The following is a 26,343-nucleotide window of genomic DNA, read 5'->3' as shown; positions in this document are numbered from 1 at the left end:
TGACCAATAGATGTATCTTGCATGGCCACTCACAAGCTATTAAGAACCCAGAAGCTACTCACCAAAGTAGGATGTAGAACATTTTCTTTATGAACTATTTTATGCCAGTTGACCTAGATGTCTTCTGAGATCATGGTCCCCAGCCCTTAGCCCCAGTATCACGGTCCTTCAAGGTGTTTGGATGTGTCTGGGAAGCTTTTATGACTTTGCCTTGGTAAAGTTGTGCTGACTTCCCATAAATTGTGTGTTGTTGTCTTTCCCTTCACTAAAGTTAACTCTTGTCTACTGTCTAGTTAGTGATTTCCCCTCCCCTCCCTCATAACCATCATTGTTTTTTTCTTTGTGTGAACCTTTTCTTGGGTTTTTATAATAGGTCACATACAATATTTGTCCTTTAGTGATGGATTTATTTCACTTAGCATAATGCCCTCCAGATACATTCATGTTGTGAGACGTTCAGGGATTCATCATTGTTCTTTGTCATTGCATGGTATTCCATTGTGTGTATGCACCATAATTTGTTTATCCATTCACCTTTTGATAGGCACTTAGGTTGTTTCCATCTTTTTGCTGTTGTGAATAATGCTGCAGTGAACATGGGTGTGCATATGTCTATTTGTGTGATGGCTCTTATTTTTCTAGGGTATATTCCTAGGAGTGGGATTGCTGGATCAAATGATATTTCTATTTCTAGCTCTTGAATGAGGTGCCATATCGTTTTCCATAGTGGTTGTACCATTTTACATTCCCACCAGCAGTGCATAAGAGTTCCAATCTCCCTGCAACCTCTACAACACATTTATTATTTTCTGGTTTTTTTGATTAGTGCCAGCCTTGCTGGGGGTGGGAAACCCTGGTGGTGTGTGGTGGTTAACTGCTACGGCAGCTAACCAAAAGGTTAGGCAGTTCAAACCCACCAAGCTCTCCTTGGAAATTCGATGGAGCAGTTCTACTCTGTTCTATAGGGTTGCTATGAGTTGGAATTGACTCGATGGCAGTGGGTTTGGTTTTGGTTGGGGTGAGATGGTATCTCACTGTAGTTTTGATTTGCATTCCTCTTTTTTTTTTAATGGCTAATGATCACGAGCATTTCTTCATGTATCTCTTAGCTGCCTGAATGTCTTCTTTGGGAAGTGCCTGTTCATATCCTTCATTTTTTAATTGAATTATTTGTCTTCTTGTTGTAGAGGTGTTGAAGTATTTTGTAGATTTTAGAGATTAAACCCCTGTGGATATGACGTAGCCAAAATTTTTTTACTCTTTTGGTGAAATCTTTTGATGAGCATAAGTGTGTAATTTTTAGGAGCTGTCAGTTATCAAGTTTATCTTATAGTGTTTGTGCATTGTTAGTTAGGGCAAAAATCATGGACCTTAGGTGATGCCTGCTGCCACCACGGACTGCTTTGAACAGGGATCACAATAGAGGGTCCCAGAAAGAGCTGGATAAAAATGTGGAACAAAATTATAACTCACAAAAAAAGACCAGATTTCCTGGCCTGACAGAGACTGGAGAAACCCCAAGAGTATGGCCCTCGGACACTCTTTTAGTTCAGTAATGAAGTCACTCCTGAGGTTCACCCTTCAGCCAAAGACTGGACAGGCCCATAAAACAAAATGAGACTAAAGGGGCACACCAGCCTAGGGCCAAGGACTAGAAGGCAGGGGGGAGACAGGAAAGCTGGTGATTGGGAACCTGAGGTCAAGAAGAGAGTGTGTTGACATGTCATGGGGATGGTAACCAATGTCACAAAAAATATGTGTAGTAATGGTTTGTATTGTATTTATGCCATGTATTAGGGCTCCTAGCGTTGTCCCTATTTTTTTCTTCCATGATCTTTATCATTTTAGGTTTTATATTTATGTCTTTGATCCATTTTCAATTAGTTTTTATGTATAGTGTGAGACAGATCTTGTTTCATTTTTTTTACAGGTGGACATCCAATTATGCCATACCATTTATTAAAGAGACTGTCTTTTCTTCATTTAATGGTCTTTGGCCCTTTGTCAAATATCTACTGCCCATTGGTGGACGGATTTACACCTGGGTTCTCAATTCTGTTCCATCGGTCTGTGTGTCTGTTGTTGTACCAGTACCAGACTGTATGGTAGGTACTAAGATCAGGTAGTGCTTTCTTCAGTAATGCTTTATTTATCTGGGGCTTCTTCCCTTTTTATATAAAGTTGGTGATTAGTTTCTCCATTTTGTTAAAAGAATGCTGTTGGAATTTGGATCAGGATTGCATTGTATCTCTAGATCACTTTGGGTGGAGTAGACATTTTCACAATGTTGAGCCTTCCTATCCATAAGCGTGATATGTTTTTCCATTTATGTAGGTCTCTTTTGGTTTCTTGCAGTAGTGTTTTGCAGTTTTCTTCGTATAGGTCTTTTATGCTCTGATTAGATTTATTCCTAAGTGTTTTGTCTTTTGGGGGGCTATTGTAAATGGTATTAACTTCCTGATTTCCTTTTCAAAGTTCTCTTTGTTGGTGTAGAGGAATCCAGCTGATTTTTATATGTTAATCTTGTACCCTGATACTTTGCTGAAATCTTCTATTAGTTCCAGTAGCTTTCATGTGAATTCTTTGGGGTTTTCTTTGTATAGGATCATATCATCTGCGAATAGGTATGATTTTACCTCTTCCTTACCAATTTTGACGCCCTTTATTTATTTTTCTTGCCTTGTTGCTCTAGCTAGGACTTCTAATACAACATTGAATAAGAGTGGTGATAAAGGGCATCCTTGTAGGGTTCCTGTTCTCTATGGATATATTTTGAAGATATAGCCTTAAGCCTTCCTGATGATCGTCAAGGATTTCTCCAGGACTTTTTGTTTTAGCCACTGAGATAGTGAAAGCTGCCAGGGGAGCAGGTTTTGAGGAAAGATCAGTAGTTCAATTTGAGTCTATCAGACATCCAAGCAAAGATACTGTGCAGGCACTTGAGGAAAGGAGCCTGGAGTTTGGGAGAGAGTTTGGTATGGAAATACAGACCTGAGAGTCGTTGGCGTGTAAGTGGACTTTGAACAAGTATTAGGGGTCTCCATCCTAGACGGATTTAAGTAAGGAATGAAAAACAGTTTTTCCTCTGTTAATATACTTAGGTTTTCATTATGAAACCATCTTTATGAAATTTTTTAAAGAAAAAATTTGATGACAACAAGAATAATATATAAAACCAAGTGTATCTATATTGCCCTTTTGGGGGAGTGACCCGTCTCTTTTGTAGGTTTTCTTAGTTTACACAGAAGTGCCATCTCCTCTCCCTCCATGAAAAAAAAAAAAGGTTTATAAATTTCTTACTAAATCAAATAATTTAAAATGTAGGATGGGAGCATACATTTTAAAGGTACTCTAAAAGGAATGCCTTGTAAATGAGAAATAATTTTTATAATGTGGACAATGCCTCAGCTTGCCCTTTCAATCCATATCCCCCCCCCACCTCCTTTTTTTTTTCTCTTTAATATGAATCCTGAATGAGGCATCCGCTTGAACCAGCCATGACCCCAGGGACACCTCTTCCCCTAGATGGCACCACAGGCTTGTGCTGCCTTGGCCCTTTCTCAACAGTGTCTCAAAGACGATTTTCCTCCTTACTTCCTGGGAAGTAAGAAAGGGAGAGAAGAAGCCAGCAAGCAGTAAGGAAACCTAGGGCAGCCAGTGGGGGCCAAATATCTGTCCCATCTGCTGGCCAATGCTCCAAATCCCTCTGACCAGGGACACTGCCATTTATTTCTCCTCAGTAAAAACACAAAAGATACAAAGCCCCCAGAGCTAGGGAGTCCACCGTTGCACAGCCTCTGAACTGCCAGTAAAAGACAGCAGGCCTGCCTGAAGCACAGAGCACCAGGGCAAGGCGGACAGCTTCCACCTTCACTTCTGCCCCCACTGAGGGCACAGGGAAGGAAGACCAGAACAGAGTCCTCCTAGAGCAGCAGAGAAGTTAGGGCAAAAATCATGGACCTTAGGTGATGCCTACTACCACCACTGACTGCTCTGACAGGGAGCACAATAGAGGGTCCCAGAGATAGCTGGAGAAAAATGTAGAACAAAATCCTAACTCACAAAAAAAGACCAGATTTCCTGGCCTGACAGAGACTGGAGAAACCCCAAGAGTATGGCCCCCGGACACTCTTTTAGTTCAGTAACGAAGTCACTCCTGAGGTTCACCCTTCAGCCAAAGATTGGACAGGCCCATAAAACAAAATGAGACTAAAGGGGCACACCAGCCCGGGGCCAAGGACTAGAAGGCAGGAGGGGACAGGAAAGCTGGTGATTGGAAACCCGAGGTCAAGAAGAGAGTGTGTTGACATGTCATGGGGATGGTAACCAATGTCACAAAAAATATGTGTACTAATGGTTTAATAAGAAACTAGTTCTGTAAACCTTCATTTAAAGTACAATTTAAAAAAAAAATGGTCCTCCCCATGCCTCTCCCCTCATGCGGCCTGGGTGGCCCCTCTTCTTCACCCTAGACCTTCTATTTATTTGAATGTCCACAGCTGTCCACAGAGCAAAGGCTGCAGGGAGCTGCTTGTATACCCCTGTCTCACTTGCCGGGACATCAGCTGACTCTGGAACCATGACCAGTGAGGTCTGAGGACTATGAGGAGCAGCTAGGACAAGTAGCTGAAGCATAGACAAGTGATGAGGACTGTGTCCCGTGCCTTCGCCTCACTTCCCCAGGGAGCCCACAGGCTCCAGTCCAGGCTCCACTGCCTTAGACTCTGCTTATACACTCTTGTGCCTCAGGTTTGAGAAGCTCAGTGAAGAAGCAAGCATTTGACGTAGGTAAAACTTGTCTAGAACACACCCAGTGTGGAAAACAAGGCTCCACCTGTCTGTCCTCTGGCATCCGTGCTCTCCCCACAATTTCACCACATTCCAATAAGTTACAGCAAAGGACATGAGGTCCTCCCAAGCCAAGCTGTGGTCCAGTCTCAGCACAGCCTACATGGAGACCCACGTTCCAGAGGCCTGACCCTGTTGTTGAAACAAAGGACACTGGAAGGAGAAATAAAACCCAGACTTGTGCTGTGGATATGCAGTTCCTTGGGAGCCTTTTGAGAAATACAAGTCAAGATAAAATCAGAAGTTACAGAATGAGAACATGCTGATACCAAAAATGATCTATGCTGAGAATGAAGTTATTCCTCAGACCATGTTTTTAGGTTGCAAAAAGAGAAGCAAAGTTCGCAGGAGCCGAGCCCCACAATACAGATGAGATGGAATTCACGAACACAGAGGCTACCCTGTAGATGTGTGCCGGGTGCGGGGGGACAGTGAGTTGCAGGGGTTAGGACCCTAGTCAGACCATCACCCAGAGGTCGAGGCCTGCACTCTTCCAGGGAGAATCAGGAACATTCCCTGACTAAACAGCACCCGCGGGCACTTCAGTCTAATGTGCATATCAGGCCGTTTGCTCAGTCGGCTTCTGGTCCACAGAAGCTCAGAGCCCAGAGGCCATGCAGATTGGCCTGGCCCTGAGAAAAGGCGTTCTACCAGGTGGAGAAGTTGGCTTCCATATGCTTCTATGTGTCCATCATGGACGTGAGCTCCAAGAGGGCCTGGGCCCACTACACCGCTGCTCTCCCTGCACGTGGTACATGGGGAAACAAGAGCCTCCCTCTGAAAAGATAATGGCAGAGTGAGGACAAGACCAGAATGAAGAAGGGTACAATCAAGTTCAGTCCCTTTGAATCTTCTAAAGGCAATTTTAGACGAAATAGAAGGAAAAAGTAACCCCTTTACACGGGTGCAATGCAACTTAAGAAACTTGTTTTCACCAATATGTAGTACAGGATGAGGATGGAAATATTCTTAAAACCAGAAAGGTTAAGTATAAAGGTAAAAAAAAAAAAAAAAGCCCTGTAAGCCGTAAGTATATTGTTTTAAAACTATATTTAAAAATACATATGCAGAGTTTAAAAAAAAAAAGAGGTAATTACTTTAAAACAGGACTTCGAACCACCGGTTCAAACCCCTGCTGAGAATTTGTATTTCTACCCCCCAGATATATCGAATCAAATCTACTTTTTTTTAAGTTTATTATGTTTTAGATGGAAATTTATAGCGCAAATTCATTTTTTGTTCAAAAATTTATATACAAATTGTTCTGTGAAATTGGTTGCAGTCCCACAGTGTGTCAGCACTCTCCCCCTTTCCCTTTCCACCTTGAGTTCTCTGTGTCCATTCGTCCAGTTTTCCTGTCCTGTCCTGCTTTCTCATCTTTGCCTTTGGGCAGCTTTTGCCCATTTGGTCTTGTATACTTTATTGAACCAAAAAGCACGCTCCTATTAGTTCCTTTGTATCTTAGATGGCCGCTCACAAGCTTTTAAGACCCCAGACACTACTCACCAAAGTAGGATGTAGAACATTTTGTTTATGAACTATGTTACACCAATTGACCTAGATGTCCCCGGACACCGGGATCCCCAGCCCTCAGCCCCAGCAATTCAGTCCCTACAGAATCTATATTTCAACAAGACCCCCAGGTGATCCTTATGTATGATAAATTTTGAGAACCACTGCTCTACTGGTGATTCTCAGAATTAGTCCCTAACCAGTTGCTGTGAGTTGTGATTGACTCGACGGCAACAGGTTTGTTTTTTTTTGTTTTGGAGAACTTGTTAGAAATGCAAATTCTCAGCAGGGTGTAAAACCAGAATGAACCAATTCAAAGCCCTGCGTTAAAATGCTAATGTTAGTTGTATTAAGTGGATGGGATTATGAAACACAGTGGAACACTATGCAGCACAGAAAAAGCACTACTGATATCCATATGGATGAATTTCAGGCATCACATTGAGTGTACAGACATCAAACTATATATACTACATGATTCCATTTATATGATGTTTAAAAAATAGGTAAAAATAATCCATGATGATAGAGGTCAGAAGAGTGGTTACCTTTGGAGGGATAGGAGGGAGCCTACTAGGATGCTGAGAGTGTTCTACATTTTTATCTGAGTGATGGTAACACAGATGTATGCATATGTAGAAACTCATAATACTCTACATTTAAGATTTGTGTACGTATTTTAAACATTTGCAAAAAGAAAAATATTATTATGGGTTGTATTAAAATGGGACAGGCAATTTTTCTGTTTTTCCCATTTTCGAAATGTTTACAATACATTCCTATTTTTTGAGTAATTTTAAAATGTCATGTGTTAAAGAGAAGTATGTTTAAGAAGGATATAGATGAGTTCATATCTGATAGACTCAGAATGGGTTATTAAGGTAAACCAAGGGTATTTGAAGTAGTATTTGAGGTGATTGTGATGGTTAACATCCAAGGCGAACCAGGCCTTTCTGCAGCACTTACCGAACTGGGTGGGTAGTGGACATGATCCATTTGATCCATGACAGTGCCATTTTTCCAAATAACAAGATGCCCAGGGAAGTGGGCACCATGGAATTTATAGAAGTGTGGGGTCACAACTGAGGGCTTAAGTCAAAAGAAGTGAAGAGTTGAATCAGTCAGCACCGTGAACTCCAAGTCCTTGTTAAAATTCAGACAGCCTCGGGAGGGTGGTCTTTTATTTATACCTTAAAGGGAATACATTCTGAGAAAAGTAGTGACCGGAGGTTCCATGCTATTTATCATGTGACCCAGGCCACAAATGATTGACCAAAAATTGGTGCCAAAGCCAAAGGCAGCCATTTGTGGACTAGACAGTGAGCTAGAAGTGGCTAGGCTTAGAACCGTACCCAGTCATGACACTGCATTTATAGTGATTAACCAACCAACCTGTGCAGCTTCTCTCTCCTGGAAAGCTTAGTTGTGAGCCTTTCATAGAGAACAGGCTGTGAAAGGAGAAGCAGAGACAAAGAAGAGAAAGCAAGAGAAGCTGGGTCACCATAACTGCTGACTGCATGGCTGTTGAGGCCTTATGTAGAGGTTTTCACCACCCCGGTTAAACCCTATCACCTGAGGAGAACTGGAGTCTCTCTTCCTTGCACTCTGAAAGGATGTAACCAACGCATCTTTCCTTCCCATTCATCCTGTTCACCTCATCCTGGGCCACCTCTGGCCAGGGCTGGGGCGGCATGAATTCCAAGACTTACATGCCAAGCCTAGTCCTGTGGCCAGTCCCTGTTTGCCTTTTCTGGTGGAGCTCTCTTAGTCATCCTGCTGGGGAGACTTGGTACATCCGGGTGGCCTGGCACTGCCCTCTGGAATTCAGGGGCCTTGTTCTAGATCCACAGAAGAACTCCCAATTACCACAGCTACCCTGCAGTTTACTAGTAGAGTAACTCTCTGTTAGCAGGAATGGCTAGAGGACAGGGAATTCTGGTTAATAGAGAAACCACAAGTCATTTTTTCAAATTAAAGGGACCGTGAGATAACATTATTTTATGTATCACCAAGAAGTAAACCCCAAATGGAGAGTCTTTTAAGAGAATTGTGCATAAAGCCAGGACACCAAAGGGCTTACATCCTCAGTGCACTGGTGACAAATGAGCCTGCCATGGAGTGAAGGACAGCAAGGAGACTTCGTGCTCACCCTGCGTGCTGGGTGGAGAGTAGGGAAAGAAGTCTCAGAAAATGTGAACCATCCGCTCCTCCTCACACAGGTTGCAGTCTGAATTCACACTACCAATGTGGTCCAAAAAACAAGCCAAGAATTTAAAGTGGCCCAGGCGCCCAACAAGTGAATGCAATCCTCTCTGGAAGTGCTTGACTTCAGTTGAGTAAGACGTGGCCCACTTTCAGCGATGCCAAAAGAATGAGCATCTGCAACTCAGTGAACTAGGAGAGCTCTCACCTTATAAAGCATCAGAAAGCAATAAATTCCCCAAACCTAACGATGCTTGAGTATCCCTGAGTATGTCTGACCACTCAGAAGCCCCTCAGGTCTTCCAAGGTTCTCAGTGTCCTCATCACCAACAGTGGCAGGCAGTGTCTGGGAAGCAGAAGGAATGGTCTCTCCTTGAATAAAAGCAAGAAAGGAAATTCCTCTGTGGGTTTGATGTTCATCAAGTTGCCAGCAGGGGTGAGGAACAGTTGAACAAATGGCACAGGGAAGAGGCATTGCTTCCATAGATGGGTATGGAGAAAAACTGGACAGGGAGGGATAGGTGAGGAATGGGCAGGACACAGGAGTGGGCTGCGTACCTGCAGGTGAAGGGTGGTGTGCAGTGTGTGTGGCCGGCATGTGTGTAACCATCAGATCCACAGACCCACACTCCAGTACTTCTGAGGGCTCCTTTGCTGTTCACATAGGTTGGGGACATGCTGGTCCCTTCTCTGAAGGAATCAGGCTATCTGGGAACACAAGGAAAAGGCCCTGAAATGACGAAATGCGAGGTGGCAGAGAGTCATCCGCTTTAGGGTCTGCACTATGTGAGGCAGAGAAGAGAGATCAGGCCAAGCAGAGAACAAAGGAAGGTGTTTTTGGTTTTTTTGCTCGTGAAGGAGTTGTCATAGCAGAAGTGGCTCTGAGATGGGCCTCAAAAGGTTAGAGCAGTGTCTGATGCCCAGTTCATTCAATCTTTATCTCCTAGTTGGAATGCTGGGCCCGGGGCTGCATTTGCAGCTTCTCTCTGAAGGCCTAGCACGCATACTCCCCACCACACACTCCCCTCCCCACCGCCCCAGAACATAGGTGGTGCCCCAAGCTGCACTCCCTGCCCTGGGCCAGAGGAAACACCCCTTAACTTGTCCCCTGCCCCCTAGCTGGCTGAGTACCTGCCCTAATTAGAACAGGGGGATAAGGGAGACGCCTCCTGAGCCAGCCTGGTGATGGAGGCCCAGTGCCCACAGAGGCCCCTCAAGGAGCTGGCTCTGTGCTATATCCAGGCTCCTCCTCCAATACTGACTCCAACCCTTCAGGTCCTGAACATCCTGCCAGGCCTCATTCCCCAAATACCTACTGAGCATCTTCAACAATAAAAATGAGGAGAAGGGTGGTTATTAGCAACATTCCTATGAGTTTAGCTAAATATAAGGGAAGGAAAAAGCACACAGAGTGCACAGATGCAGAGGCTGTGATCAGAGCGGTGGTGATGGTGTTGGAGGGTACTAGACCCCCATTGCCGTCCACATGGAATCCCATCACTTGAGGACTGGAAGGCTTAATGCCCACCTCACAGCCCAGGACCGGGGCGGGGGGGAATGGCTTGCCCATGGCTCCCATCAGCCCCTGAGCTGGGAGAGAAAGCAGGTGCCCTGACTTGCTGGCTGTAGGCAGGGTGGTCTCCCCACACCCCACATCTTGGATGCCATTCCTGGAGGTCAAACCCCACACAGGTTGGTGGTGTCTCATTGTTTTGTAAATTCTCAAAGCTCTGCTGACCTCCCAGGGTACTGAGTGCTGCCTTTTACAGCTAAGAAAAATGAGCAGAAATGCTGCCTTTTACAGCTAAGAAAAATGAGCAGAAATAGACTAGGAGGTCCTAAAAAGGAATCTGCAGATACCCCACTCTAATGCTCCAAGACGCTCCTCCCCCAGCACACCCCCGACTCCCCAGATTTGTAGGATTAAGAACTTGAACGTTTATTTCTACACTAGCCTGATCCTTCTGCTTTTCCCAGAAAAACCTGTCAGGGCTAGGAAAACCTAGGCTTACGTAGACTTTCTTTGTGTTCTGCTAACTCGGGGCATGTTAAGTTCTATGAATGGGTACCTGGGCAGCTGTGTTAGAGGCTCTCATCAGCAACCCATGCAGGGCCCCAGAACAGGAGAGAGTGTTTGCCTGATTACAAGGCCATTCCCCTTGGGAGGAGAGGGATGTGGAAAATGGTGATATTCTCCCTGAGGACAGAACATGGAATGGAAACATTGGGCCTTAGGTTTCTTTGCCGGAGATGGGAAGGAAGCAGAGATGGGAAAAGGAGATGAGGAGATATGGGTGGGTGGTGAGGAAGAGGGGAAAAGAGATGAGGAAGAGAGAAAGGGAAGAGAGAGTAGTGCAGAAGGAGGAAGGTGGGAGATGCCTGCAGAGATGGGGGCTCCCATGAGCCATCCTGCCCCTCAGCTTTGGGGAGGAGGGGTGGGTAGAAAATGGCTAAGGTCACAGAGGTCCCTCTCTGAGCTCCATTCTTGAGAAGGAGGGGAGGAAGGCATCCTTGTCCCTTCACCTGGCTCTCCTTCTGGTGTCCCTGGGGGCAGCAGACTCCCGGGCTCAGGGCCCCTGAGGGGTGGTAGGCGGTTCAGTGTGGGAGGCGGCTGATGAGTGATGGCTACCGCTCCCTCTGGCCTCTTCATCTTGTTCAGCCCTCTGGGGTCGAGCCAGGACCACACCCGGGGGCGGGAGACCGGCTGGGCGGAGTCTCCGGCAGCGCGAGCAGGGGCTTCAGGGATTGGCCGCCGGTCTCGGGCCACCGCTCAGCGGGGCCGCCCAGCCCGCGCTTCCCCTCCCTGAGCTGCGGGGGCGTCAGTGCCGGCTGCCAGGCCTGGTTTCCAGCCAGGGGCTCTGGACCTCTCTCCCCAAGCCCAGAGCCGCGGGCGTTCTTCCTTTGACTTGGGGTTTCCTCACTATCACCTCCACCGGCTCTTAGTGGGGGCCTCTTCTCACCCCAGCCTGGTCCCCGCGGGGCACCTTGTGCTTCACTGAGGTGGTCGCCTTCCTCTCCAAAGAACCAGGAAAAAAATCAGATGAAGTGCGTCCTCGCTGAGGCCTAAGATACCTAGTGGACCTTAGTGAACATCTGAACCGCTGCCTCAGTTTACCGATGAGGGGCTCCCATCTTTGATTGACGGGACCAAGTTTTCCTCCTGAATTAATGGCCCAGCCAGAGCTCAGATTCTGGCCTCTGAATTCCAAACCTAGCTTGGCTGGGGTGGAAGGGCAGGCTTTGATACTGCCATCTACTGTAGCCCCCTCCCTCCTTTCCTGGTGCCATCTGGCCCACTGGGGTGGTTCCACCCAGCTCTGTCCTCGGCCTTGCCAACATTTCTGACACCCACCAGCATTTATCCATCAACCATGTCCTATTTCTCCAGACCCCATAATTGTTAGCGATCAGGTGGGACACCTGTTACCCTGCCCCAGATACATATTTGCATGTTGAGGACCTGTTCGGAGGCCCAGTGGCTTCAGTCCAAAGATTCTTTCTCCTGGGAGAATTCTGGGCCCCTAGAATTTTGGCCAGCAGGGTTTCCCAGCCCCTCCAGAGCCTCCCCACCTCAGCTCAGGGCTGCCCTAGTTGCTAGCTGCCACAGGAGCCTCTCACCTCTCTCCTGGCGTTTGTCTCCACTGGCCACCAAGCAAAGGGACAGTGAAGGGCCCCATGGAGTGAGTGTGTGTCCTCTCCAGGGAAACTGCTCAATCCTCCACCCACCCACCTACCTCCTTCTCAGCTGGAAAACCCATGAGAAGCTCTTTCAACAACAACAAAACACTTTCTGAGCCAGCAATTTGGAGCAACACAGGTGACCCAAACCCTGAACACTTGAAGTGTAGTGAGGGTAGCTGAAGGGACCTGGAAGAGCTGGGGATAAACCCTCACCCCTGCACTTATGCTTTCTGACCACACTGCACTTATTTCTAAAGTGGCACCTCTCAGCCACCCCAAATGGGCCAACTCCAGTATTCATTCCATTGAGGCATCTGAGGAAGAGGCAGCTTTAAAGGGGAGAAAGAAGGAAAAAGGGATTTGCATAATGCTAATAACCCATTGCCATGGAGTCTATTCTGACACATAGCAACTCTATAGGACAGAGTAGAACTACCTTATAGGGTTTCCAAGAAGCAGCTGGTGGATTCGAACTGCCAACATTTTGATTAGCAGCTGAGCTGTTAACCACTGCGCTACCAGGGCTCCAATGCTGATAACTGACATTTATTGATTGCTTGCTCTGACAGGCCTTCTTCAGAGCTCCCCACAACTATATGAGGAAGGTACTGTTACCACCATCCCCTTGATCAGATAAGGTAAGTGAGGGTGATTGAGACTGAGGGGCTTGCCTGGAGTCACCAAGCTCATCAGGGTTGCAGGCAAGATTTGAACAGGCAGCAAGACTTACCACAGCTACTGCTGCCACCAGACCCTGGCACCTGGCACAATGACCTCAACTCACCCATCAAAACCCATGTCTTTCTCCTGCCCCTGTCCCCATCCCAGTCAGACTGTCTTCTGGGGCACTTCACGTCCTTCCTGAATTCCCCAGAAGACTTCCTGCATCCAGAGGCAGCCCTGAACCATTGACCTTCCCCCTCCCTGGTCTGTGAATGCCTCCAGCCACACTTAAACCCCTTATAACCAGAGGCGGTCATGTGCTTATTGAGACCCTGAGGCTGGATTTTTCAGGACAAGCCTGATCCCTAACAAGCTGGGCCGTTGTTGTCGAATTTGTCCACTCACGGGATCCAGCCCCTTCAACAGCCATTGTCCCAGTCTCTGCAGCAGCTCTCGGGGTGAAATAAGGACTGGAGTCTCGTGGTGAATTAAGTTTGGGAAATACTGAGTGAAAGTTTTATAGGTTTCTTAGCTGTGGGGCTTCTTAGAGCTTTTAAAGGCCAGCACTATTCGCTGGCCATGTCTAAGACGGTGAGGTAGTACGAAGATGCAGCAGCTTCCCAAAGGGATACAGCGGGAACAAATTTTTTATCTTAAAGGATTGGCGTTCCAGGGAATCTGCTTTGGGAAATACTGCCTAGAGCACCAGTACCAATATAATTAGTCCTGGCCTACCACAGTTTCTCTGTAAGTCATTGTAGCAGGGTTGCAAAGTTGCAAGGATGGCTAAAACTTCCTGAAACTTTAAATCCTCATATCCCCCAACCCAGTCCTCCCAACTTCTCCCCTGGAGTTAATCAACTTGAACTTGTTTACAACTTCTATGTAGTTTTACATTCTGGAAAACCGCTCAGATCAGCCAGTAGAAGAAAGGATAACATCAGGCTTTTGGACAATCAAGAAGCTAAATCAGTCCTTGGGACACTGAGTTTATTTTAAAGGCACTGAAGAGGAAAAAAAAAAAAAAAAAAACCGTGAGGAAGCTGTCTTGAAGCCATGTGGTCTGGTACCTGAATGATGGGAAATACCTTTTGTTGTGCAGTTTGCAGGATGCCTTCATGTCCATGTCTTTGTTTGGTCCTCATAATAGCTCTGTGTGGTGATTAAGACAAATATTGCTGCATTTGCTGGTTCTGGAAACTGAGGCCCAGAGAGAGTAAGTGGTCTGTCCAGGGTCACACGGCAATTTGAGGGTATCACTGGAAGCACTTTGAAGTTGGGTCCAGAGCTCACTCATTGACCCCAGTCCAAGTTTTATGTCATGGCATTTCCTCAAGGGGTTTAAGCAAATGTGTTCCTGCTGAGGAGGGGGACTATGGGTAATGCTCACCCAGGATAAGTGTGATCTCTACACCCACCAGCCTTCATGTGGTGGCGAACTTGTGACCTCCTCCCTGGAACCTACCCATTCAGCCTGGGAAGTTAGTCCATGAACCCCTGCAGTTACATGCAACACCCCCTTTAACCACTTCCTCTAACTTACACAGGTTCCTGGGGAAGAGCTCTGGTCTGGGCTGAGAGTCCTGGATTTGACCCCAGAGTGCTTCTGTGACCAGATAGGCAACGCAGGACTCTGGAGATGTCTGGGGTGAGATCCAGACTAGGTGGGGCCCAGCTCTTTCCAAAAAGGCCAGGAGTCTTGTCAGCCCCATCCATCTGCCAGACCAAGGGCAGGACAACCTTTCTCCCATTTCAGGCTGCCCCAGGCTGACTTCTTTCCCCTCCCAGGCAGGAGGTTTGATAACCCTTTTAACCAGAGTGACTATAAAATATATGGCTCACACCAGGACACATTTGATAGTGAAAGGGGAGCTATTAATAATTACACCTGAAATGCATAGAGACCAAAGTTTATTAGTGGCTACGGGCTAGGGGGACGGGTGAGGGCAGTTGTTACTTAAGTGGCACTGCATTTCTATTTGTTGTTGTGTGCCATCAAGTCTATTCCAACTCATAGTGACCCTATAGGACAGAGTAGAACTGCCATATAGGGTTTCCTAGGCAGTAATCTTTATGGGAGCATATCACCAGGTCTTTTTTCCTGAGGAGCTGCTGATCTTTTGGTTAGAGGCCAAGCACTTAACCACAGGGTTTCTTGAGTATACACTAGGCCCCCCTCATTATCTTTATCTGTTTAACAAAAAACCAGACCCATTGCCTTCAAATTGATTCTGACTCAACGACCCTACAGAATAGAGTAGAACTGCCCCGTAGAGTTTCCAAGGAGCACCTGGTGGAGTCGAACTGCAGACCCTTTGGTTAGCAGCTGTAGCACTTAACCACTACGCCACTAGGGTTTCCTTTACCTGTTTAGGGGGATGAAAAACACTTGAAAATGGGTAGTGGTGATGGTGTAACTGAACACGGCTTCTTGTCCTGTCTATTAGCTGATAGAAATAAGACAAACACCATATCACCAGTTCCAAGGGAAACAAAGTGGCAATTTATTGTTTGCGAAAACGAGCAGCGTGGGACCTAGCAGCCAAAAGACCCCTCACTCCCTGTCTGAGGGGGTTGGGGAGCTTTTTATTTCCAATGGTGTCTGGGGGTTGGGTTTGGTGCCTGGAACTCTCCACCCTTAGCCCGCCCATGTCCACATTTGAAGGTCCAGATGTTGAATCGTGTTGGTGATGTTCAGATCCAAGATCAGATTGATGACACAGCTCTTCAGGTCCTGCGCATGTGCCAAAATCCTGGTTTACGCATGCACGGGATTCTGGTGCGAAAATCAAACTGCAGGTAGGGCCACAGCATGGGGGGGCCAAAACACAGTTAAAAGCCACAACTTGGTGGGCTGCTAGGGCTGGGGAACCACGATGGAGCAGGGGACGTCTCAGCGGAGGCTTCAATGGTTGTACAACATGGTGAGTGTAATTAATGTCACTGAATCATACACTTAAAATGGCAAATGGTTTATTATATGTATTTTACCACAATAAACAAATGGTGAATGAATGAATAACAAAATACACCTGGACAGCAAGCATAAAATAGGACGATCCTGTATAAACCATGACATAGAGACATACTATTTTTAAGCTCATTTCACCAGATTAAAAATCATAAAATCAAAAGCAAGGGAAAAGTGGCCCAGCGCACTTATAGAGAAGCCTATCCTCGTAGATTCCAGAAATGACTAGTAGTGGGGAGAGAGGGAGGAAGATTTGGGTCTTGGACCAAGCCAATGACTTGGCGTTTTTGGCAACTGTGATACCAGACCTAGCTCCACTAGCCTTGGGCTCCTTCCACCTCCACTAACTTAGGTGACAGGGAGGAGGCAGACCATAGAGGCCAGGAGGACTCAGAGTGGAATGAGCAGGCAGCAGACCCACACCTACCTCCACCACTTCTTCTCAGCTACAGATGTTGCTAGAATTGAATAAGGTTCTTGCCTCTCACTGGTCAGAAATGAGCAGGTGAGGCATGGAGAGTTTTCCACACGAGCAAAGCTTTATTGAAGAGGCTTGCAAGTGGAGACAAGGAGGGCCTAGCAACGCTTACCACCACCTCCCCCCAACCCACAGAACAAAGGATTTGCATGGGCTTTTAAAAGTTCTTGAGCAGGGGTGAAGGGTGTGGAGAAGATTCATGTTTATTCAGAGGCATAGGCGGGGTTTTCTGGCAAGTAGCCCGTTTTGGGCAGGGATAGGTTAACTAAGGTGTGCACGCAGCAGTTTTCTAAGGTGGCTTTAAGATAGCTCCTGTCCCGGAGGCCTCTGGGATTCATACTAGGACTTATTATGGGGTGTCGCGCCTGCACGGTCTCTCATTCCCCAAGTTTGATTCCCCAGCTGCAGCCCTTCACTGCCCCTGGTGGAAGGTCACACAGTGGTCACAGGTGGATGTTCTGCCCATGTCTCTGGGGCTGGTTTCATCCAGCTGCTTCTGAAAGACAACTTTAAGGAAGTTTCTGGGCTGTTTTCTAATACCCTGCCCTATTGTTCTGGGGAATGGCTTTGTTTCTGTGCCCTGGCCCATTCCCTGTTACTCTGTTACTTTAATTTGTTTATGTGAATTGCAGATTTGGGGGCCCCTTTGTTCCCTGTCTTACAGGTATTTATTGTTTGTCAGGAAGATGAGGAGATCAGCCAAGGTAATAAAGCTTTTTATAAGCCTCTGAGTCGAGACCCAGGAGTTGAATGCAGGTGATATACACCTCCTCCAGCTGAGAGGCCATTTGTTTCCTATAAAGTCAGCAGATTGTCCCAGGAAACTCCACTTAAATGCTCTCACCTGCCTCAAATGGCACTTGACAAAGAAGGTGAACTAAGGTGATTTTACTTAAATGTTTCTTCCTTCCTTTAAAAAACCCCCAGTTTCTTGCAGGGATGCCTCAGGACTGACTCATGTGCTTTCTCGCTGGTTCACTCGATATTATTCCTCTTGCATTTCCTTAGTTCCACTGTCTACACTTGACTGTTCCTTGAGCTGGCTTCACAGCAGCGTTGGAGCTTTCTGAGTCCCTGTCTGCAGGTGCCACATCCAACACAGGTGGCGGAAAGGGGGGCTGCCTGCCACCACTCCCAGCAGGGCTCTGGAGTGGAGCCTATGTGAGAGCTGGTCACAGTTCTCTCTGAAAAGTTCATTCACTGGGTTTCCCTGGTCACCTTGGGTTAGAGGGTGACTGGGTCTGTGTGGATACAGGAGCCTCTAAAGATTTATAGGTGGAAATAAGAATGATGGGGGTCGGTGATTTGATCATTACGAAGACTGTGTTCATCAGCAATGGTGGATTCTACTTGTTTCACCCACAAGAAATGCTTATCCAGGTCCTGCCGTGTGCCAGACACTGTTCTAGGTACTGGCTGCAGCAGTGAACAAAAGGTCCTTGCCCCCCACCCCCAACGGAGCTAATTCTAATGGAGGAAATAGACAATAAATAAAGTTAGTGCTGATTATTCGTGGAGTCTGAATTTGCAAATTCACCTAGTCGTTAAAATTTATTTGTAACCCTAAAATCAGTACTTGTAGCACCTCCACAGTCCTTTACAGATACACTCCTGTGCAGAATGGTGAAAACCTGAATTACCTTTTTCACGTGCACATTCCCAACTGACATCAAGCACAGCTGGCTCAGGATTCCTAGTTCAGTGTCCTGAGGACTTTATAGAACATAACAACTACTGACAGGGATGGATCACCCAACCAGCAGGGTATGCACAGGCTTGATTGTGCTTATTTACTAATCTGCAGTGAACAATTTCATTGCAGGGATAAGTTCAGTAAAGAAAAGTAAAGCTAGAAGAGGAGGTAGAACGTAACTGGGGCCAGGGGCCGTGCTGTGTCAGATGATTGGTCAAGAAAGCCTCTTTCAAAAAAGACTACAGTGAAACTAGGGCACAGAGCACAAAAGCTCCTGGGGGGAAGACTGTCCCAGGCAGGAGGAACGGTAAGTACAAAAGAGGGAGTGTGTGCACCTGCTTGAAAAGCTCCAAACAGGGGCAGGCTCTGAGGGAGGGAATGGGAGTGGGAGATTGGTGTTGGCGAGGGAGTGGCCAGTGGATTGTGGTCGAAGAGCCTCAGTCTCAGCTAAACAAATGTGCAAATGTGCTTTCAAAGCCTAGCACACAATAAACAGTCATTAGAGGCAGCAAGGATGACAATGATGGCAACAACCATGACAACGATGGCAAATATATCTGCGTGGCAAATGTTTTCCTCTCTTCTTGGTTATATGGTTTGCTGGGAACTGGCAGGGGTTGGCAGGTGTGATACAACTTACCAGGACAGCTCTCTTCAATAGTTACGCAAACTCAGCTTTGTGCTCAGAGCACTTTCCCATCTATCATCTCACTTGATCTTTAGAGCAGCCCTGTGAGGTTAAATGGGTGGCGTATTATTATAATGTCACCTTTCACTAGTTGCTTAATCTTCATGAGGCTCAGTTTCATCATCTGTAAAATAGGAAGAATATCTACCTCCACCGAAGTGCTTTGAGGATTGAATGAGGTCAAATGGGAAAGGAAGGCATAGGTAAGCACCAATGAAATCGAAATTAAAATTATCTCCATTTTACAAATGATAAAACCGAAGCTTGAGCTTAAGTGCCACAGGTTGCTACCCTTCTTACAGCCCAGAGAACACAGGCTCCTGAGTCAAAAAAAGAAAGGAAAACAAACAAATTAGTGAAAATGGAATGATTTGATTGAACTTTAATACCATAAAAAAGTAAAGAGATACAATGAATATGTCACTGAATTATACAGGTAATAAATGGAAATGGCAAATGTTGTGTTATGGGTATGCTTACCACGATAAAAATTTTAAAAAAGCTGAAACTAGGAAAAGAATCTGCAATGCATTTAACTAATGCAAAATTAGTATCCAGAATATACAAAGTCCTTAAAAATTAAATAAGAAAAAGACAAGCAGCCCGTCTTGATTATCTAGTGCTGCTATAACAGAAATACCACAAGTGGGTGGCTTTAAGAAATAGAAATTTATTTTCTCATAGTTGAGGCAGCTAGAAGTCCAAATTCAGGGTGCCAACTCCAGGGAAAGTCTTTCTCTGTCAGCTCTCCGGGAGGTCCTTGTTCCTGGCTTCTTTGGTGATCTTCACGTGACATGGCAGCTATCTTCTCCGGTTTCTGCTTGCTTGTTTAATTTCTATATCTCAATAGGGAAACCCTGGTGGCATAGTGGTTAAGAGCTATGGCTGCTAACCAAAAGGTTGGCGGTTTGAATATACCAGGCGCTCCTTGGAAACCCTACGGGGCAGTAGACTTTGTCCTGTAGGGTCGCTTTGAGTCAGAATCAGCTTAAAGGCAAGGGTTTGGTTGTTTGGTTTGATATATTTCAATAGAGATTGACACAAGACATCCTACACTAATCCTGCGTCATTAACATAACAAAGACAACCCGTTCCCAAATGAAGTTATAACCACAGGCAATCACAAAACAAAATGGAAAGAAAAAAAAACTGTTGCCTTCTGACTCATAGTGACCCTATAGGACAGAGTAGAACTGCCCCATAGGGCTTCCAAGGCTGTAATCTTTATGGAAGCAGACATCACATCTTTCTCCTGGGTTTAAACTACCCACCTTTCCGTTAGCAGCCAAGCGCTTAACCACTGTGGCACCAGGGCTCCTACCGCAGGCATAAAACCAAAAAAAAACAACAAAAACCAGACCCATTGCCATCAAGTCCATTCCAACATATACAGACCCTATGGGACAGAGTAGAATTGCCCCTGCAGGGTTTCCAAGGAGTGGCTGGTGGGTTCAAACTGCCGACCTTTTGGTTAGCAGCTGAACGCTTAACCACTATGCCACCAGGGCTCCACCACAGACATAGGGGTTAGGAACTACAACACATATTTTGGGGGGGACACAATTCAATCCATAATACAGCCCTAAAGAAAACTGTGCAAAATGTATGAATGGGCAAATTATAAACAATGAAAATTCAGAATAAAAGTATGAAAAGATACTCATCCTGATTAGTAATCAAGGAACAAAGACTAAATCTGCAAGATTGAAAACGCATAGCTTTTACCGGGAAAATTTATAACAGTAAACCTTCAAACCCATTCTGGCATATATATATATATATACACACATATATATACGTATATATATGTATATATAGCATCCAGAATAAAAAAAAGTTCACTTGCAAGGGGAAAAATAAGTCAGGTTTTAGATGTCTTTCCAGCCAGCAGCAGCCAGTGCCAGAAGACAAAGGTGTCTACAAGGAAAAGGGAGTAGGATCCAAGTGAATTCTGCCCAGCCAAGTTGGAGTTTAAGTATAAAGGCAAGAGCCTATATTTTCAGACAAGAAAGGACTCAGAAAATACAGCATCTATGAGCCCTTTAAAGAAGCTGACTTGATGGTGAACTCTAACTAACTAACCAAACCAAACCCATTGCCATCAAGTCGATTCCAACTCATAGCGACTCTATAGAACAGGGTGGAACTGCTCCATAGAGTTTCCAAGGAGCGCCTGGTGGATTCAAACTGTCAACCTTTTGGTTAGCAGCCATAGCACTTAACCACTACACCACCAGGGTTTCCTAGCTAACCAAAGGGTGGATTGAAATCAAGCCCTATTATCCAAAGCAATAGAAATAGGCCTGGTGGTGAGCACGGAATTTGCTTAAATATGGGAATACTATTAGACACCCGAGAAAATTATGTTTTCAGAACATAACGTAAATGGTGTAAACTCCAACAATGTAAGAATAATATAAGCACCAAATTTGGAAGGAAGGAGAGGGCAGGATGGAGGAAGTGTCTAAGTCTTAACCCCATATCTTTCCTAGCAAGTCATTAATCAACTCCTGCTATATGGAAACATACGTTAAAACACACACACACATACAACGATTCCAACTTCTTAAATTCCCTTATATTTAGTGGCATCTTCTAGGAATTTACTTCCCTTGTAGGGAAGAATAATCTGAAAGAGAGTTTGACATAGCTCTTGTTCCTATTGAATTTGTTTAAAATTAAATGCGATACTTTTTTTTTTTAAAGTCACATATAGCATGATACCACCCTTATACAGTTGTTTCCACCTGCTTCAGCGTCTCTTTGTCTCTCTGCCAACATTGCTCCAGATTCTTCTCTCTACACATGCATAGAGAGATGCCTGAAATGCTGTGGACCATATAGCATCAGCAATAATTTTTATGTTGTAGAATTTTTGGCAGTTTGTTGCTTTCTTTTTCACTTTTATGTATTTTTTAAATTTTTTATAATAATCATGTATAGTTTATGTTAAAATAATGACATCCTTAAAGAAAATAAAGGAATGGACAAAAAGATACTAAACAGATACAATAAAAAACAAAAGCAGGAATAGATATACTAATATCAGACAAAGTGGAATTTCAAGTGAGATCATTAGGCAGGACTATGAGGAACATTATGATAAAAGCCACATTTTGAAGAAAATATAACAGCTATGAATTTCGATACTCCAAATTGTATGGTTACAAGATACGTAAAACAAAAACTCCTAGAAATACAAGGACTTAATTTAAAGAACACACACACACACACAATATAGTAGAATACTTTCAAATATACCTACTTCTGAATTTGACAGACACAGTAAAACAAAAATAAATTACATAGAGAATCTGAATATTACAACTACCAAGCTTGACTTAATACATAAATAGAATTCAGTGCCTTGCCACTGGAGAATAAACATTATTTTATTTTGCCCTTGAAATGTTTATTAAAACCAGTCACATATTTGGCTCCAAAGGAAGCCTCAGTAAAATATAAAAAGTGGAGATTTTACAATCCAAAATTTTCAATGTAGCCAATAAAATTTGAAATACATATAAAAGTATACTTAGAAAATCTTAACTACTTATAATTAAGAAATACTCTCCAAAATAACCCCTGAATCAGGGGAATTAAATATTAAAATTGTCTAGAAAATAATGAAATGGACATATACATGAATGAATGAATACCTGAAAAAAGGAGGGAGGAAGAGACAAAGAAAGAGGGAAGATCTGGTGAACTAAATATTTTCTAGTTATTTGGAAGAGCCATCAGTTGAATGCCAATGAATAAAACCACACCATGAGTCAGCAGGTCTAGATGATGGTCCAACTTTTGGTATCATCTTGGCAAATCATTTCTTCCTCTAGACTTCCAACTTCTGTCTCCAAAATGATAGATTCAGCACGATGATCTCTAGGGTCTCTCTCCTGTTCTTTTATTAGGTGCATACAACATCTTTTAAATATTCTAATCAGCTGCCCGTATTTACATATTGGGAGATTTGACATAAAAATCCAATCTCTGCCTTCTTTTATATAAAAAGACAAGAAAAGGCAAATGTATGGAGACCAAATTTTATTAGTGGTTACCAGGGGCGGGAGGGAGGGAGAAAAGGGCAATTAACGGTGATAGAAAAATCGAATTGACTAAGGGTAGAATGGAGCCCTCGTGGTGCAGTAGTTAAGAGACCAGCTGCTAACAAAAAGGTCAGCAGTTCGACTCCACCAGCCTCTGCTTGGAAACCCTCTGGGGCAGTTCTGCTCTGTCTTGTTGTGTTGCTATGAGTTGGAATCAACTTGACAGCAACGGGTTTTGTTAATTTGGTAAGGTTAGGATTGCATAGTGGATTATTGTATTGCACAGTCAATGATTGTAATTGCTGCCAGTAAGTCGTACACCAATAAAAAGTTGAATTGGCGAAAGTTGCATGATAGATATACTTATGGCAACAAAAAAAAGTAGCTAATGAGGCTGCTTATGTACAACTGAACACGTCATTGGATTTGATTCCTTGGGACATCCCAGTTAATTGGCCTAATAACATGTTTAGTGCTTCTGTTGTACCTCCTAGTTCATTGTGTAGTGCCTGGGGTCTTAAAAAGCTTGCAAGCGGCCATCCAAGGCACAACAATTGGTCTCTATTCACCTGGAACAGCAAAGGAAGAAGAGTCAGAAATAGGAGGAGGATATAGAATGAGTGGCCAATTGCCTACATGAACAACTGCCTCCTTTGTCATGAGACCAGAAGAACTGGATGGTGCTGGGCTACCAGTACTGAACATTTTGATCAAATTTTCTGTAGAAGAATCCTGATCCAAAGGGGGAAAAATGCAGAACTTAATTTAAAATTCTCATGAACTCTAGACTTTTTGGAGCCATGGAGGGTGGATGAACCCCTAAAACTATTGTCCCAAGATAATGTTTGAATCTTGAACCAAAAATATCCCCTGAAGTCTTCTTAAAACTGAGTAGTAATTTAACTAGTAAAAAAGGTCTGCCTTGAGCATTATGCTCTTTTAAGAACTCTATGGGATCGAATTGACAACAGCAACTTGAAAGATTGGATGGGAATTTTAGGGGGCAGTGAGTTTGTGTTAATGAGGGAGGAACTGTTTCTCAATTTCACGCTTGCCTGTCTTTAGATCTCACACCCTCTTCCCTGTTCCTCCATAGAGTGAGTATAAAGGAGTATGGGGACGTAAGAGGAATACATATGTCTCAAGGGAAGGTGGAGTGGGAAGGCTCCAGAAGAGGACTCTAGGTGAGGTGTAGAGGATGAATCATCATGTTGGTGAACAAGGAGATATTCCTGGAAGAGGGAGCAGCATTGTAGAGACATGGGGTTAAGAGGGTCCAATATGTTCTGGAAACAACAAATAGTTCAGTACCACCCCCACATCAAGTGTTGCACAGACAGGTGGAATCAGGAATTACGGGAGGGAAGGTCAGACAACTGAGCCAAGACCTTATAAAGGGTCTAGCAAAGTCTATCCATACTTGTTCCTATCAGTTCTCTTAAATCACACAAAATAAATTCACTGCATTCTTATTTTCCATATAAGAATACTCAAATGTATGCACACAAATATCTAAGCCTCCAAAATATAAGTTTTTAAATACTCATCTCTTTTCCAAGCTATAAACCTCAGAATGGCCCATTTGTCCAAATGGCCCTTGGTTCAGCCCCCAAGGAACTTGACTGACATTTCTCTACAGAAGACATCTCCACTGGAAAGAACTAGCCTATGGGGAAGGGATGCTTAGACACCCCAGTCATTCGGACCAAGGCCAACTAAGGTTGGAGTGAAGCTCCCATCACCCAAGATGACCTTGCCTCCTACCTTACTTTGCTATCTCACTTTCATTTGATCAAGAAGAATCCTTTGCCTCCTCAGATTGAATTCCTTCTTACTAGGTACTGTTTCTGGGCCTTGCATAAGTGCACATCGCTATATGTTTTGGTTTATTTAATAACATGGTCTGAGTCTGTCAGTGGACTCTAAATTCCTTGAAAGCAGGAACTGTGTCCTAATAATCTTTGTTTCCCTCCCAAAGCATAGAACAGGGCCTGGAATACAGTAAGTTTGAGAAGTCTTTGGTAAACTAAGCTGAACTTTGTGAACATTGGAGGAAAACTGGCAGGAGGTGTGTCAACATGAGGGCAATGAGCAAAAGAATCTCAGCCAAAGAATGATGGCAAAAATAACTAGGTTAAATTGTGCTGGAAGTCCTAGCGAGAACAATCAGGCTACAAAAAGAAATAAAGGGCATCCAAATTGGTGAGGAAGAAGTTAAACTGCCCCTATTTGCAGATGATATGATACTATACATAGAAAACCCAAAAGGCTCCATAAGAAAACTACATGAACTAATAGAAAGATTCAGCAGAGTAGCAGGATACAAGATAGACATACAAAAATCAATTGGATTACTATATACCGATAAAGAGAATGATGAAAAGGAAATCAGGAAAACAATACAATTTATAATAGCCTCTAAAAAAAAAAAATACTTAGGAATAAATCTAACCAGGGATATAAAAACCTATACAAAGAAAACTACAAAACGCTACTGAAAGAAACCAAAAGAGATCTACATAAATGGAAAAACATACCATATTCATGGATAGGTAGACTCAACATTGTGAAAATGACAATTCTACCCAAAGCAATTTACAAATACAATGCAACGCCGATCTAAATACCAATGACATTCTTTAAAGAGATGGAAAAACTAATCATTTACTTTATATGGAAAGGGATGAAGCCCCGGATAAGTAAAGCACTATTGAAGAAGAAGAATTAAAGGAGAAGGACTTGAACTACCTGACCTCAGAACCTACTATACAGCTATGGTAGTCAAAACAGCCTGGTACTGGTACAATGACAGATACATTGATCAATGGAACCGAATTAAGAACTGAGTTGTAAATCCATCACCTGATCTTCGACAAGGGCCCAAAAGTCCATCAAATAAGGAAAAGTCAGTCTTTTCAACAAATGGTGCTGGCAAAATTGGATGTCCAACTGCAAAAAAAAAAAAAAAAAAAAAATGAAACAGGACCCATACCTCACACCATACACAAAAACTAATTCAAAATGGATCAAAGACCTAAATATAAAGCCAAAAACTATGAAGTTCGTAGAAGAAAAAATAAGGTCAATGCTAGAGGCCCTAATACACGACATCAACAGGATACAAATATAACCAACAACACATAAACTCCAGGAGATAAGCTAGATAACTGGAGTCTTCTAAAAATTAAACACTTACGCTCATCAAAAGACTTCACTGAAAGAGTAAAAAGAGAACCTATGGACTGGGAAGAAAAAAATTTAGCTATGACAAATAAGACAAAAGTATAATCTCTAAAATCTACTGGAAAATCCAATACCTCTACAACAAAAAGACAAATAATCCAATTAAAAAAATGGGCAAAGGGAATGAACAGATGCTTCGCCAAAGAAGACATTCAAATGGCTAACAAACGTGAGGAAATGCTTGCAATCGCTAGCCATTAAAGAAATGCAAAACAAAACAACAATGAGATAGCATCTCACCCTGGCATTACTGGCACGAATCAAAAAAACAGGAAATAACGAATGTTGGAGAGGCTGTGGGGAGATTGGAACTCT

The 26,343-nt window shown here is 44.1% G+C and overlaps 1 protein-coding gene across 1 annotated transcript in view; it reads left to right on the top strand.

The window, feature by feature from the left end:
- The window catches only part of MYO5B (myosin VB), a 535,083-nt gene extending 509,125 nt beyond the window's left edge, over window positions 1-25,958 (top strand). The window contains exon 40 of the transcript XR_007519178.1: window positions 25,949-25,958. The gene's annotated coding sequence lies outside the window, so the exon portion shown is untranslated. The remainder of the gene's footprint in view (window positions 1-25,948) is intronic.
- Window positions 25,959-26,343: the final 385 nt, after the last annotated feature.

This window comes from Elephas maximus, chromosome 11, assembly GCF_024166365.1.
Source record: "Elephas maximus indicus isolate mEleMax1 chromosome 11, mEleMax1 primary haplotype, whole genome shotgun sequence".
NCBI lineage: Eukaryota > Metazoa > Chordata > Mammalia > Proboscidea > Elephantidae > Elephas > Elephas maximus.
Note: the sequence above shows the minus strand (reverse complement) of the source record. Positions and strands in the feature narration are given on the sequence as shown.